Source organism: Acinonyx jubatus, chromosome D1 (assembly GCF_027475565.1).
Source record: "Acinonyx jubatus isolate Ajub_Pintada_27869175 chromosome D1, VMU_Ajub_asm_v1.0, whole genome shotgun sequence".
Classification (NCBI taxonomy): domain Eukaryota; kingdom Metazoa; phylum Chordata; class Mammalia; order Carnivora; family Felidae; genus Acinonyx; species Acinonyx jubatus.
The window spans coordinates 108,696,462-108,712,842 of NC_069390.1; the positions used below are offsets into that span (position 1 = coordinate 108,696,462).

At 39.2% G+C, this 16,381-nt stretch overlaps 1 long non-coding RNA gene across 1 annotated transcript in view; it reads left to right on the forward strand.

The window, feature by feature from the left end:
* Positions 1 to 1,318: 1,318 nt before the first annotated feature.
* The window catches only part of LOC113597250 (uncharacterized), a 209,491-nt gene continuing 194,428 nt past the window's right edge, over positions 1,319 to 16,381 (forward strand). Inside the window, exon 1 of the long non-coding RNA XR_008290723.1 lies at positions 1,319 to 1,410. This is a non-coding gene — a long non-coding RNA (uncharacterized LOC113597250). The remainder of the gene's footprint in view (positions 1,411 to 16,381) is intronic.

The following is a 16,381-nucleotide window of genomic DNA, read 5'->3' on the forward strand; positions in this document are numbered from 1 at the left end:
CACACTCACCTCGCTGAAGCTCACGGTGAAGTCTCAACCCCCAGTTTGCGGACTACGTGGCACCATTTTACAGACACGCGTAATTACTCCCTTTCTTTAAAAATTCCTTCCTTCCTCCTCCCACCGCCCGGGCCGCTGCTCACCAGTGTCTGTGTTGGTCTGTCCTCATCTTCTTCCCACCTCCCATCAGCTTTCCGCCCATCCTTACTCTGGGGCGATCGCAGCCAGCCTCAGGCTTCTATCTACAAGCAGCTGGGGCCTCCAAGTCTTTAAGCTCTGCCCCAGCTCTTCCTGTCTCCAGACGCCTGACTCCCTCTGCGCACCACACGGGTGCTACCCTCCCCAGCCTCTGCTACCTCCCTGAAGGCTTCTCCTCTTCCCCTCCCCTTGTTTCCTGGACCGGCCCCCTCCCTGCTCCCTGAGCATGTCAGGCACACACTCCTGCTTCAGGCCTTTGCGCTCGCTTTGCCTCTGTCTGCCCGGAATGTTCTCCCATGTGCCCACATGACATACTCCTCATTTCTGTCGTATCTTTGCTCTGACGTCACCTGCTCAGTGTGGTCTCTGCTAGCTCTGAAAACTGCTCCTTCTCTGACCTGAACACCGGATATGCCTTCCCTGCATTCTTTTTCTTCCTGACCCTTGGCATCATCTGTTTTTCTTACTTGTTTGCTGTCTGTCGCCTGCTGCAGTCCCTGCCAGAATGTCAGCTCTATGGGGTCCAAGGACCAAACCAGCTTTGTTTAGGGCTGTTTCCTTAGGGCCCTAGACAGTGCCTAACTCCTACAAAGGCTCAAACACCATTCGCTGAGTAAGTGTTGGGATTTCATATTAGTTTGCTGGGTCCCCCATCACAGAGTACCACAGACTGGGTGGCTTAAGCAACAGAAATTGATTTATTTATTTTCTCCCACTTTCGATCAAGGTGTGGGCAGGGTGGGTATCCTCTCTCTGTGGCTGGCGGACGACCTCCTTCCCACTGTCTTGACATGGTCTTCCTTCTGTGTGTGTAGGTGCCCACTCTCTTCTTATGGGACACCAGTTATCAGATTAGGGTCCCTCCCTCCAAATGAGCTCATTCAACCTCCACTTTACCTTTCAAGATTTGGTAGCCAGGTACAGTCACGTGGGTAGTTAGGACTTCAATGTATGGACTTTGGGGGAAAATCCATTCCGTAACAGCTTTCTGTCTGTAGTACCTAGTCTCTACTCACATGGGGTTTTTTTTTTCTGTATGCCCTTACCCCCATTATTTGCTCACCCAGTGCTAATCCCAGTTTGCCCTTAGTCCAATTTATAACTGTTTATTTATTTGTATAGGCTTGCCTCTTCCCTCTACCTCTATACTCCAAGTTCCTGGCTGGCACTGGAATTACATCCTTAGGATGCACATCATAACCTCCAGGTGAGGTAAGTATGCTTACTCTCATTTCGAAAATCTACAATCTGTATGATTACTTTCATTTCGAAAATCTACAATCTGAGGCTCAAAAGAGAGAAGGTCATGTTTCTGAGATCACAGTACTAATAAGTGCTGTCATTTTGATAACTTCGTCCTCATGGGCTCACTTTCTTTCTTCTACCACACTGTCCCCAAGATGAATGGGGAAAAGCCATACTCAGCCTGACATATTATAAGCAATGGTACCTGTAAAGCTGGTGTCACATTTCAGGAAATGGGATTACGTTTAGAATTTGAGTAATTATACCCACAGTTTGAATTTGAATGTCATATCCCCCCCTTTTTTTTTTACTGCTGCAATTTCTGTTATCCTTAAGGATTATCTAAATGGATTTTTCCCTTTGCAAAATTGAGTCACTAAGAATACTAAGAGAGTTTGTTTCCTTTTTAAGAGGTTGGAATTATACAATGAATTCATAATGACAAGGTAATAGCTGTTATTTTATCCTAAAATATAGAGGAAAAGGTCATTGCCTTTGTTGTAAGACTTTACCATGTGTTCTTGATAACATGCCTGAGCTCTATTGGGGAAAACCGTCATAGACTTTGAAAATCAGTTACTTATAGTTAGGAGAATATCGTTGTCTCTTTGAGTGCAGCTGATTGTTTAAAATGGAAATTAGAATTTTTCTCCATAGATTTTATATTTTAGAATGAGCTGTGCTTTAAAAAGTATGTTGTATTTGCATTCATGCAAGTTGTGCAGTCATTAAATTGACAGGAAAGTAGCTGTTAATAGTTGTCATTTGGACATGTAGATGGAAATACTATAGGTCATGGTGTGAACACTTACACTTGTTGAGCTCTGGTTTCATTTGGCATTTCTAAACCATTGCCCTGAGCTTATGGGTGCCCTCAGCTCATGTAATTGTTGTTTTAAATTGGCATCGGGGTGTAGAGATGGCTCTTAAGTTGTGTATGAGGAAACTATTGGTTCTCTGCTTCTATGTCTGTGTAGCTCCTAAAAACAGAAGTCTAGAGCATTTTATAGAAATAAATTTTGTTTAAAATAAATGTACCTTGTGAATGAGCTAAAGGCTTACATAGTCATCAATACTTTTGCAGTCTGATATTAATTTGTGAATTTAAATAGGTCTAGGGGCATCTGGGTGGCTCAGTCGGTTAAGCGTCTGACTTTGGCTCTGGTCATGATCTCACTGTTTGTGAGTTCAAGCCCCATGTTGGCCTCTGTGCTGACAGCTGGGAGCCTGGGGCTAGCTTCAGATTTTTTGTCTCCCTCTCTCTGCCCCTCTCCCGCTTATGCTCTCTCTCTCTCTCTCTCTCTCTCTCTCTCTCTCTCTCTCAAATATATAAAACATAAAAAAAAATAGTTCTAGAATAATTTTGTAGACAGTAACATACTTACAATGACTGGTGACTAAAACAAAGAAATAGCCTGAATCTCCAAGCATAAATTACTGTTCTTTCCCTATGAACCCATTATATATCACATTGACCATTAAGTTGAATGAAAGCATTAATCTTCAAGTAACTTGGAAGAGATAAGCATACTATCTTAGCTAGTAAAGTTTGGTATATATCATTCTTGTAGACCTATTTTCTTTAATGATCAAAGAATTAATGTGTGGTATCTTTTATTTGGGTATTCAGGATTAAGATAACAATCTTAATGGATGACAATCATGTTGGAGGAGAGTTCTGGGGTTCCCTCCAAAAATGGTACATGATTTTGAGTCAAGGATACAGACTTACTGACTCTACTTTCACTGAAATGATGGTTCAGATATCAACAATGTTGTCTCTTGGAACTGTCTTTTGCAAAACTGATATCCTTTCAGTTTTCGGCATGATTAATTCACCAAAGAGAAAAAAAAATGTTTCCCTCTTTCTGAACCATAATCATGTTTGTATTTAGAGTTATCATTAAAAATAGTATTTCTAAAAACGGTTAATAAATAGACGTCAACATAAATTTGCTTGCGAAGTTATCAAATGGAAAACTGTTCCCAAGGCAGTTATTTTATGTTTTACAGGAAAATTAAACTTTTATGTCCTTAGTGCATTTGTGTTATATCCTATTCACTTTCATGCTGTGTGTGTGTGTGTGTGTGTGTGTGTGTGTGTGTGCGCGCGCGCATGAGCATGTGTATGTGAGTAAGTGAAATGTGCAGTATTTGGTCATTCAAAAAGCTTCACTGATTTAGGCAAAGTCAGCCAGAAACAAATGCAATACATTATGTCCAAAATAATCATGCAGATTTTCCATCATGAGAAATAGTTGGTTTATCTCAAATGAATTTTCTTTGCTCTTTTCTTTTTAACAAGCCAAGTCGTAGGAGAATATTTTCTTTCTGCTAACCTTGAGGCAGGGCAAGAGCAGATTTGGGTCAGAGCACACAGTCTATATTTATGAGAAACTAGGAAAATTAAGAAAGCCACTTGGTTACAAAGCTTAGTGGGGACTCATGACTGATTTGGAGTTTTCAACAATATTCTGTTGGGAAATCTTTTATTTATTGGGTTAGTTTTACAGAGCAAACTATATATTTTCTTGGTTGTAAGAAGGAGTTTTAGATACCACAAAGCCCATGTCTCCACTAAAAACTTTTAGCCCATCATGTTCTTACCGACCAGAATTTTCTCTCTCATAAGCCACATTAAATTATGCCACTGCCCTGCTTGACAAACAGGATTAGCTTCCCTTTATCTTGTAGGTTGGAGTATAAAATCCTTACCAGGGTTTTTATACTGTTCACCAAACCCTCCGACTCTTCACTCTCTGCCTCTTCCTTCCCCGCCTTTTCCAGCTGCTTGGTCTCATTGAAATCCCTAAGTGCTAATATTAAATGGGTAGTAGTGCCACCCTGCCATCCTACTGTATTTCTCTGGTCCACTCCCCTACATGACTGCTCCATAGCTTTCCTTCACTCTTCAAGTCTCTAATACATTAGTCTTGATCCTTCAACTCAGCAGATTCCTTTGTTCCCTATTCCACTGAAAAAGCAGAATTAGTTAGCAGATATATCTTGCTGCTCCTAGAGAGGAATTGTCCATGCTCCTGCCTGAAGCCAGCTCCCCCAGCCTTACATTAGGTCCCATTAGATTCACTAGATTCAGTTCCTTCCCCCTTCCTTAGGATGTTGGCGGCTCTCACCTCCTTGGCATGTCAGTTTCCCCCTCTTGACTGCATCATCCCCCAAAGCATATAAACATGTTATTGCTTTTCCCCTAAGAAAAATATACCTCTCTTGATCCCATTCCTCATTCTTAGATACCATTCCATGTTTCTGTTCCCTTTTCTGCCGAAACTGGGGATACATTCATTATTTCCATTTTCTCTGATCCATGACCTCTAGAAGCTACTCAAAGCAGGCTTCCTTTTTTCAAGGTCACCAAAAAACTCCATATTGCTAAGTCTTTTGGGCAATACTAGACTTCATTCTTTATTCTTAGTCTTCATCTTGCTTGACCAATCAATGATGTTTAGATCAATGCAAATGTTCACTGTTAGGGACTGAATGTTTATGTCCTACCCTAAATTTATATGTTAAAACTCTACTCCCCAATATGATGGTATTAGGAGGTGGGACATTCGGGAAGTAATTAGGATTAGATGTGGTCATGAGGATGATGTCCTGAGGGATGGGATTAGTGCCCTTGTAATGGGTCATGAAAGAGCCTGCCTCCTTTCTCTGCTTCTGCCACATGAGAATACAAAGAGTAATCTGCACCCCAGAAGAGAGCTCTCACCAGAACCTGACCATGATGCTCCTTGATCTTGGACTTCCAGACTCCAGAACTTTAAGAAATAAGTTTGTATTGTTTATAAGCCACCCATGTGTGGTATTCTGTTATATTAATCAGAACTAAGACACTCTCCTTGATACAGCTTATCACTTGACTTGTAATATATCACATCGATCAAGTCTCTTATTCCTCAGTGTTTTCTTTGCTGATTCCTGTTGTCTCCCCAAACCCTAAATATTGGAGGTTCCACGTCTCAATCCTCACATCTCTTCTTTTGACTGTTATCACTCTCCTAAATACCTTTTCCCTGATGATCCTCAAATTTAAATCACCAGCCCAGACCTCCCCCAGAACTCCTGTCTCCTATTTCCCTACTTGAAGCCCTCTGTTGTTTGTCTAACAAACATCTCAAACACATTATATTCAAAACCTGTATTGACCTCCTTGCTGTTTTTCAAATGCACCAAGTTTTTATCTCAGAAACTTTGCAAGATACTTGGAAAGTATTTCCTCAGCTATACACATGGATTGAAACCTTCCCTCTTTCTGGTCCTAGAGCAAATGCTATCTTGTCAATAAGGCTTTCCCAACCACCCTAACTAAATTACACCTTCTTTCCTAACTTTGAATTATCATACCCATTTATTTTTTTCCAAAGTACTCATCCTGAACTCATATATTATATCCTTTTGCTTATGTTTTTGGTAAATTATCTGTTCCCCAATCCCCCCACTAAGTATTAGCTCCATGAGGGCAGAGATTGTGGTCTGTTTGTGAGTGACTGTATCCCTGTTTTTTTTTTAAACAGGGCTTCAATAAATACATGTTGGAAGTTCACATACATTCGTATCTTTATATTAACTCTTTCCTCTGAGATGTCTTGAATGTTGTTTTTCAATTTTTTAATCTTTTTTGTAATACAGCATCCTATCAGAGAGTTTTCCCTCTCTTATGAAAACAGCTTCTAGTTGCTCTTACTAAAATAATAATCACTAGCAGTTATATTATGCTGACTCTGATCTAAATGCTTTATCTATTTTGTAGGTACCATAACAACCCCATGAAGCAGGAGCTGTTGTAACATCTATTTTCCAAATGAGTTGGCACAGGACATTTAAATTTATACGGGTAATAAGTGGTGGAGCCAGGATGTTGTAAACTCAAGGAATATGGCTCTAAGGCTGTACTTTCAACCATTGTGTTGTGCTGCTTAGAGATAGAAGTTGTGTTAAGGAGGTCTGCAGAAAAGGTGAATAGAGACTTTCATTTGATTTATGGAAACCAGTTTCTCTTAGTGATGGCATCTGAGTGTTCTTGAAAATGATTTGATAAATTTGCATAAAGGAATCTGTGTATATTTCAGGAAGAAAGGTTGAATTATGATTTCATTTCTGGTGCATAATGGTATTGGAGAAGGTGACAAGTCTTATTGTCATGGTGAGACATGGGATCAGAAATAGTTCTGAGTTGTGGCAAGAAGCAATGAGAGGACTCTGTTCCTGTGATGTGGCAAACCCTGGAACTAGTCCTAATGCAGCTAGCTAGCTCTCCTGTAAGCAACTGGGCTGGTGAACTGAAAACTGGCTCAGGGAAGCCTTGAAAACTGGGCCCATTAGAGCAAGACATCATCTCAACCGAACCCTATAGCTGTCCTCATAGGTCCTTTGGGAAAAGTTTCCTCTGCAGGAGCACAGCCCCCTACAGTCTTCTGTTCAGTTCTTGCCATTATTCCTAAAAAGGTTTCTCTCACAGCCTGAACTCCATAATCACTAACCCTTGAGGTGACAGGCAGTCTGTAAAAACCTGACTTGACCTCACCACTCTGGGACTGCCTTATGCCTTGCGAATATGCATAGGCGAGGGAATGACAGAGCATTGATCCTCAGAGTCCTGGCCCCTTCTCTGAGCATAATGCTGGGGAGTGTGGTCTTCCATCTTCAGAATCTTTAACAGCTGTGAATAGATGCTGCCATACTCCTTGAGTATGACTTCTGAGCCCCCAGTACCATGCTTCCAACATAGCCTGCTGATGCCAGGTTTTAAATCTCCACTTAGCAAACTGGGTTAGGGCAAAACTGAAACCCACTGCTGTTTTGATGTATGAAAGAGAAGAGAATCTGAGAGATTCAGAATGAGTGAACTTTCTGTTACAGTACCTGATGGTTGGTAACTCCAAGCATAGCCGAGATAGCGTCCCATTAATTGCACTCGAACCTTAAAGAAAGATGACCAGGTGTACTTCCAGATCCATCACAAATGTTATCTTATTGACTTCCTTCAGGCTAAATGTTAAACCACTGTTTCAACATTTCCTTGCCTTGATCCTAATTTGTATGCTGTTAGCCATTAGTTGATATCTCTGTCTCTCCCCACTAGCCAGTAAATTCCTCAAGGGTAGCAACCATCTCTGGTTGATCTACTTACCCTTAGACTTTGTTGTGCCTGACATGGTAAGACTCTTGCTATATACTTGATAATTGAGTGGACAAATGAATAAGTCATGGGTGGACAAATAATTTCTCTTTTCAGATTATGTTATTACTACTGGTTATACATTTTGTTTTAACAAAAACTATCAAGAGACGGTGTCATATCAAAGAGATTTGTGGCAGGTATTTTGGGACAATTGTTCTTTGCAAACATTATGCTTCAAAAGATGTTTCCTTTATACAAAGTTGGTATCTAACATACGTATGTTAAATCAACTGAATTGGATTTATGGAACAGGAGAAAGAGTCTCATTTTTGCCACTGACCTTGAACAAGGAGGTTGACTTCTGAAGTCCCTTCTGGCTCCTTTGTTCTACAGCTTTGTGAATTTATATGTGGAAATAAACTATGCATTGTTTCCTAGTCAAATTAGTGAAAAGGCAGATAAAAACACCCAGCCCCCCTTCAAAGCAGAGTCTGCTTCTCTGATAAGAAAAGAATGTAAGGAATTCTCTCTGTTTGGCTCCACTGGGTATGGATTATTTTGCAGTTGTGGCACTAATCTCAGAAAAAGCTATTGATTGAACATTTGAACATAATAGATATAAATAGAAACCCATATACTTTCTGTTGTTCAAATGGATGTAATTCTAACATCTTCAGAAAACCTGATAGATTTTTGGAAAAGTTCCATGAGACCAACAATGAAATCATAACATAATCTATTGTCTGATTTGGAGGGCTTTATAGTTCCATTGCTAAGAGAATAAAATAATATCTTGGTAAACTGGCATCTATGAGGATCACTACTTGTTAATTAACCTCTATACTGTTAAAATTTGCTGAAGATAACCATAATAGTATTGCTTTGATTGATAAGAAAAAATGTACCACATATGTCCAATAGGTACCACATACAACTTACTATCACAAAATCTTATATTGATTCATTTACTGATATTAATGACCACATAATGACATATATGTATATTTTCTGCAACTCTGCTGTTAGGCTTGATCAGATTCAAGCCCAGAGACCTGTGCCCTGAAGCAAATTGGATGCTGCTAGTGCAGGGGGAAGAGGACAGGTGTGATGAAATCAGAAGGGCTTAGTCTCTTAATCAGATAAACCAGTGAATGTTTAGGTTATCTGTCGCTTTGAAGTAATTTTCAAAGCAAAAATGTACTTTGCAATAATAAGATTTGGGGTTCAGAAAGTCATGTATAATTGGGCCATTAGGTTTGCATCAGAGGAGAAAATCTCCAGTTCTGAGAATTGTCAGGAAAGAGGGGAAAACAAGCCCAGCCCCCCGGAGTAGAACCTGGGCCTCCCAACAATAAACCCGGGGTAGAGAAGCCAGCCATGGTCAGATGTCAGGACACATCTGGGAACATTGTAAAAGTTGCACCTGCTCAGAGACTTAGATCCTGTAGGGCTTGCTTGGCATGGGCTTTAGGAATCTGAGTTTTTAACAAGCACCCTACCAAATAGAAAATTCCTTAAAAGTGAGGAGTTATTCCCATGTAAAACATATCAGTCATTTGTGTAAAGAGTGATTTTTCCCAAGAGAATAAACAGATTTTTTTTTTTTTTTTATTGTGTTCATTGCCTCAGACTTTAAGGGCATTACATGTGTAGGCATAGTGACCTCAGGATATGTTACAACCTCTTGTTTCCCTCTTGGTTTTTAAAAAAGTTATACCTTGTTTTCAGCTCAAATAGAATTTCTAAAGCATGCTTGAGAAGTTTGAGCCGAATTTCCTAGATCAATTTTTTTCCAGTTTGAATTTTTATTGGAGAAACAAAGTTTATTTATTCACTTCCCATTTATAATCTAATTTTTCCCACTTATAATCTAATTATGTAAAGCTGTATTTTAGTCACAAAAGGTGTAAGTAAAGATGAATAAAATAGTCCCTGTCCTCAAAGAGCTTATAATCTCTTAGTGGATGATAGGCATACAGGTAAATAAGGGTAATAAAACGTTATTAGTGTTATTATTAGAACATATGCTTAGTATGGTTGGAACAGAAGAACTGAGTCAACTCTCACTGCGTGGGAAAAGGGTCCCAGAAAGGCTGCATAAAGAAGTAAATGCTCGACCTGATTTTTCTTTCTGGCTTTATTGAGATATAACTGACAAATAACATTATGTAGGTTCAAAATGTACAATGTGATGATTTGGTACACATATGTATTGTGAAATAATTACCACAGTAAGGTTGGTCAACACATCCAACACCTCTCATTGTTACCTGTTTGTATGTGGGGTGGGGGGTGGTGGTAAAAATACTCTTTTAGCAACTCTCAGGTACACAGTACAGTACTGTTAACCATGGTCACCATGCTGCACAATCCCCAGAACTTAGTCATCTTATAATTGAAGGTTTGTGTGCTTTGGCCAACATCTTCCCATCCCTAGCCTTTGACAATCACCAATTTACTCTTGGTTTCTATGAGTGAATTTCACTTTTTTATATTCATCAATAAGTAGTATTACACAAGATTTGTCTTTCTCTGTCGGACTTATTTCACTAAGCATAATGCTCTCAAGGTCCATCCATGTTGTCACATGTCACAGGATTTTCTTTGTTATGACTGAATAATATCTCATATATATCATATTCATATGATATATCTATATATCTGTATCTATATGTATCTATATATATATTACATCTTTATCCTTTCATCTGTTGGTGGATACTTCGGGTGTTTCCATGTCTTGGCTATTTTGAATAATGCTGCAATGAGCATGTAGGGGCAGGTATCTCTTTGAGGTAGTGATTTTGTTTCCTTTGGTTGTACATCCAGAATGGGTTTGCTGGATCATATGGTAGTTCTATTTGTTTTTAAGTTTGTTGGTTTGTTTATGCCATCTCTACACCCAGTGTGAGACTCGAACTCATGACCCTGAGATCAAGAGTCCGATGCTCCACTGACCGAGTCAGCCAAGTACTCTGGTTGTTATATTTTCAATATTTGGTTGATCCTCCATACTGTTTGCCATAGTGGGCATATTAATTTATATTCTTACCAGCAGTACACAAAGGTTCCCTTTTCTGTACATTCTCACCAACACTTGTTATCACTTGTCTTTTTTTATGATGAGAATCCTAACAGGTATGAGGCAATATCTCATTCTGATTTTGATTTGCACTTTCCTGAGGTTAGTAATATTGAGCATTTTCATGTACCGGTAGGCCATTGTGGGTGTTTGGAAAAATCTTTGGAAAAATGTCTATTTAAGTTCTTTGCCCATTTTTAAATTGGATTTTTTGTGGGTTCTGCTATTGAGTGATATGAATTCTTTATGTATTTTGGAAATTAACCCCTTATCAGATGTATGATTTGCAAATATTTTCTCTCGTTCTGTAGGTTCACATTTGATTTTGTTGACAATTTCCTTTGCTGTGAAATGCTTCTTAATTTCATGTAGTTCCACTTGTTTATTTAATTTTTAATGCTTGTGCTTTTGGTATAATATCCAAAAATGTTGTCAAGACCAATGTTCAGGGGCTTTTCCTGTTGGTTTTCTTCTAGGAGTTTTACAGTTTCATGTACAACATTTAAGTCTTTATTTTGAGTTAATTTTTGTGACTAGTATAAAATATGAATTCAATATCATTTTTCTGCATGTAGCTACTCAGTTTTTCCAGCACCATTTAAGGAAAAGACTGTCTTTTACCCATTGTATATTCTCACCTTCTTTGTTGTAAGTTAATTGACCACATATGCATGGATTTACTTTTGGGCTCTTTATTCTGTTGGCCTATGTGTCTTTTTTTATGCCAGTACCGTAATGTTTTGATTGCTGTAACCTTGTGATATAATTTGAATCAGGAAGTATGATTCCTCTAGCTTTATATACTTCCTCAGATTGCTTTGGCTGTTTGGAATCCTTTGTGGTTCCATACAAATTTTAGGGTTATTTTTTTCTACTTCTGTGAAAATGCCATTGGAATCTTGATAGAGATTGCATTGGCCTATAGATAGCTTTAGGTAATATGGGAGTTTCAATGGTATTAATTCTTCTGATCCATGAACATAGGATATCTTTCATTTGTTTCTGCTTTCTTCAATTTTTCATCAAAGTTTTATAATTTTCCATGCACACACAGCCCACTGTCTCCAGAAATGTGGGTGCTAATGGGTCCTATAGAATATGTAGATCCTTCAAATGCCCCCACTTTTATCCGTGTTATGGCCTCTGCGGCCTATAGAGGAGATGGGGAAAATTCCCTCTGATGCCTAATATACACACGGGTCTACTTGGGGAAACCCAACACAGAGGAACTCAAGTTGCTATTTAGCCCGATACTGGTGCCATCTGGATGGAAACAGGAACAAGCTAAGCAGCCACTGGGCTGAACTCAGAGCAGTTTCACTGGTGATCACTCATGAGCTCTAGCCATTAACCCTTTGCACCCACAGGTGGGCTGTTCTAAGGAGATTAACCTAGAATTTAGACACTGGGACGCCAAAGGGCAGATGGTCATAATTAAGCCCTGTGGTATCAGGATATTGTATCAGGACATTTGGGCTCACCTGCAAGAGCCTGAGGTGATCCTCACTGTTTTCCATGTCCTGGCTCATAAAGCACTGGTTTGTAGAAAGGAAAAATGGAATATGAAAGCAGCAGATTAAATTATTAACAGGGAAAACCACCTTGGCCAGGTGTACTAATGTGCTGTCACAGGCTTTAATGCGTTTGAATGATCAAGCAGTAGGGTCTGTGGTCCCCGATGCCAGACCGGGGACCCCTGCTGAGGCACCCAATACTCTAAAGATACAGAAGTCTAGGGAGACACCTAGGGCCCCAGCTCTCACTGTGGATGAATGTGCTATGCTGCTGAGAACACCAAAAGATGTTGTCTACTGGAATTTGCCATGGGATATCTCATAGGACAGGTGAGTTACTTTGTACCCCTGGGTGAGGGGGATCTACTCAGTTTCTACTGGGATCCTGTTCTGCTGAAAGCCAGACCTGTTGAAATGCACTATACCTGGAATGGAGCGCACCCCATTGAAAGAGGGGAGAACATGGGGGTCCTGGTCTGGCATATTCTGCCCCATTCTATCTCCTCATGCCTGACAGTACTGCTTCCCCTGCCAGCATGTATGGCATGCACAACCAGGTGAAATTCCTAAAGCTGCTGGTCTACCTCTCAAGGCCATAAGGCATTGACACCCCACTGGCAATCAGGAGGCCGATCCCTGGCCTGGGTATAAGCCCTAACAACTGACTCTGCAGTAGATACAGCTGATTAAGTGCAGCTACTGTAGATCCTTGGAATGGACAGAATGGCATATTACCAGGATTTTCCCTTAAGATACAGTGACATGGTAAATATAGTAGCAACATGTCTTTTATATGTTTATCTCTTTTCTTTCTTTCTTTCTTTCTTTCTTTCTTTCTTTCTTTCTTTCTTTCTTTTATTTTTTGGTGGAGTCTTTTGGGTTTTCTGTATATAATAAGATCATGTTATTTGCAAATGGGTGATTTTACTTCTTCCTTACTGATTTGGAAGCTTTTTATTCCTTTTTCTTTCTTGATTGCTCTGGTAGGACTTCCAATACTATGTTGAATAGACGTGGTGAGAGTGGACACCGTTGTCTTGTTCCTGATCTTCTAGCAAAAGCTTTCAGCTTTGACTACTGAAAGTGATACTGTCTGTGGGCTTGTCATATATGGCCATTATTATGTTGAAGTAAATTCCTTTTATACCAAATTTATTGACAGTTTTGAATTTTAAGTTATTTTGTATCTATTGAGATAGTTATAAAATTTTTATCTTTCATTCTGTTATGATGTATCACATTTATTGATTTGTGAATGTTGAACCATCTTTGCAACCCTGGAACAGATTCCCCATTTAATCATGGTTTATGATCCTTTTAATGTGTTGTTAAATTCAGTTTATATATATATTTTTTAATTTTTATTTTTTTAATTTAGAGAAAGAGGGAGCATGAGCAGGGGAGGGGCAAAGGGAGAGAGAATCTCCGGCAGGCTCCATACTCAGCATGGAGCCCGATGTGGGGCTTGGTCCCATGACCCTAGAATCAGGACCTGAGTCAAAATCAAGAGTCCGATGCTCAATTGACTGAGCCACCCAGGTGCCCCAGTTCATATGTTAGTTAGAATTTTTGTATCTATGTTCATTAAGGATGTTAGCCTATAATTTTCTTTTCTTGCAGAGGTCTTGTTTGTTTTTGGTATAAGGGTAATGCTGGCTTTATAAAATGAGTTTGAGGGTGTCCTCTCCTTTTCTCTCTTTCCTTTTTTTTTTGGAGAGGTCAAGAAGGGTTGATACTAATTCTTCTTTAAATGTTTGGTAGAATTAACCAGTGAAACCATCTGGTCCTGGGCTTTTCTTTATTGGGAGATTTTTGATTAGTGATTCGGTTTCCTTACTCATTATTGACCTGCTCAGATTTTCAATTTTCCATGGAACATTCACTGTCTGTGTTGGTTGTAGGTGGATTAGGTGGAAGAATAATAGTTTCTAAGGTTCACAGGTTGGCCGCAAGGAGGGCCACAATGGGATGTGAGTGTGGGTAGGGGTGTTCAGCAATAATTTATTGGGTAAGTGATTTGAATTTTATTCTATACATTATTAGAAGCCGTTGGGAAGGATTTTAAGCAGTGAATGACTTTGATGTTTAATAAACAGTGTATTATTACTTAAACGCCCCCCCCCTTCAAAATTTGCTTGAGTCCCCTATGAGACAAAAAGGGAGATTTAACGGAACTGTTCAGTCAGATACTTCCTCCTTCTGATGTGTTTGTTTATTATCAGCAGCTAAGTAAATTTAAAAATAGCAGATATCTTAAAAAAGAGGATGGGCTTATTTATTGACACATTCACTCTCTCATTGTCAGATTTTATGGAAGGACAGAGTTACCTGTTTATTGTTTTCCCTAAATTTGAGATTGAATGTTCCTTGGACACCTCTGTGGCTCAATAAAAACCTTTGGAAGTATTGACAGAGCTCTTAAATCTTATCAAGCCTGCCTTGAGAGATGAAAAAAGTTCAAAAAAAATGTATGAAAATGAAAAGCTGTCTCCCTGCCCAAAGAATAATTCTAATCCAAACAATGCATCCAGTTCAGCTTTATGGAGCCACAAAGAACATATAACGACATTGGTTATACATTAGTGCACAAACTTCAGGACTTTTTATGTTTGTTTAATCTATCTAATTAATTGAGTGATTGATTTTGTCTTGAGCATTAAAAACGCAGTATGAACCTTATGAAATTAGATACAGCCAAGTGTATTGTTGTTTTATCTGATTTCTATTATATTCATTTACTTGGTTTATTTTTGTACAGCGTTAAATTTTTTTTTTTTTTTGAGAGGGAGAGTGTGTGCACTAATGGGGGTGGGACAGAGGGAGAGGGAGATAGAATCTTAAGTAGGTCTGCACTCAGTGTGGTCCCAGCGTGGGGCTTGATACCATGACTCTGGGATCATGACCTGAGCCAAAATCAAGAGCTGAACCTTCAACCGACTGAGCCACCCAAGTGCCCCTATGTACAACATTTTTGTAAAGCTAGTCCAGTATTCATTAGCTCTATTTACAATTACTCTATGAGAAATGATTCAACAGTCATTTCTCCTGTGATGGATTCAGTGCTTAAAGTACCAAGCATAGATGAAACTGTTTAACAAAGTGTATGCTTCAAAGAGAAATTCTGTATATGCAAAGCCTGAGGATGTAAAGTTAAAGGTAAACCTGAGCTAAGTCTAGGTGCTGGCTCCTAGACTAAGTCCTGTGCCATGAAGACATACTGAGAGCATTCCTGGGGCTGAGGCTTGGGTCCCTTCTGCAGCTGCAGAGAGGAGGATTTGAGAAGTAAAAGTACAGTCTGATGTTAGGGTGGTAGGAAGAGAAATAGACAACACTCAATAAATGGAGTATGTATGTGGTGATGCAAAGATGCCCCAGGCATGGTCAGCAACTCTTGGGCTGGTGGCCGTGCTCTTCAGCCTATTATCTAATAGAATATAAAGCCCTGCTCAAATAGTTGACTAATGATTAAATGAGTAAGCCACCTGAAATGGAGGAACAAGTACAAACGAACGACTTGTAAATTCTAGTTTGTTTGCTTAATGACCGTTGACACTTTAGGTGAGATACTAGCAAAATCAGGATAAAGAGAGTCTCAAAATCTGAACTGTACACTCCAAGAAAACTACAAATATGAGGGTTAGAAGTTTTATGTGTTTTTGAGTAAACATCTGAATGTTTGCTTTGGAAACATAGGAGAAATATGCTTTGGGTAAGCTTTCTATGCTTGTTCCATTAAACAGAATGCTTTGTATATATGTGAAAGAGATGATTCAAAAGTTACATGGTTTGCATATAATGTTGGATTTGTTGGTATGTAGAAACTATCCTGTGCCTCCCTAGTATTTACCAAAGATAAATTGGTGAAAACTCCATGAGTTTGGCAGTCATATTAATTAAGATTCTTTCATTTCTAAGTGTTAGAAACCTAACTCTGTCTAGATAATGCAGAGAGGAAAAAATTAGCTCATGTATCTGGGAAGGTGATAAGAGTTAACTTTTGTTTTGTACCTACTATGTGTCTGGGAAAAGCCTGTACTCTAGAATCCAATGGTCTGGGTCCCAATCCTGGCTTTAATCCAGTGGTCTAGGTCCCAACAATCCTGGCTTTACTTCTTTCTAGAACTATGAATTTAGGCGAGTTTTTTTTTTCTTTGTGCCTCAATTTCTTTACTTATGAAAGGAAGATAATAATAGTATATA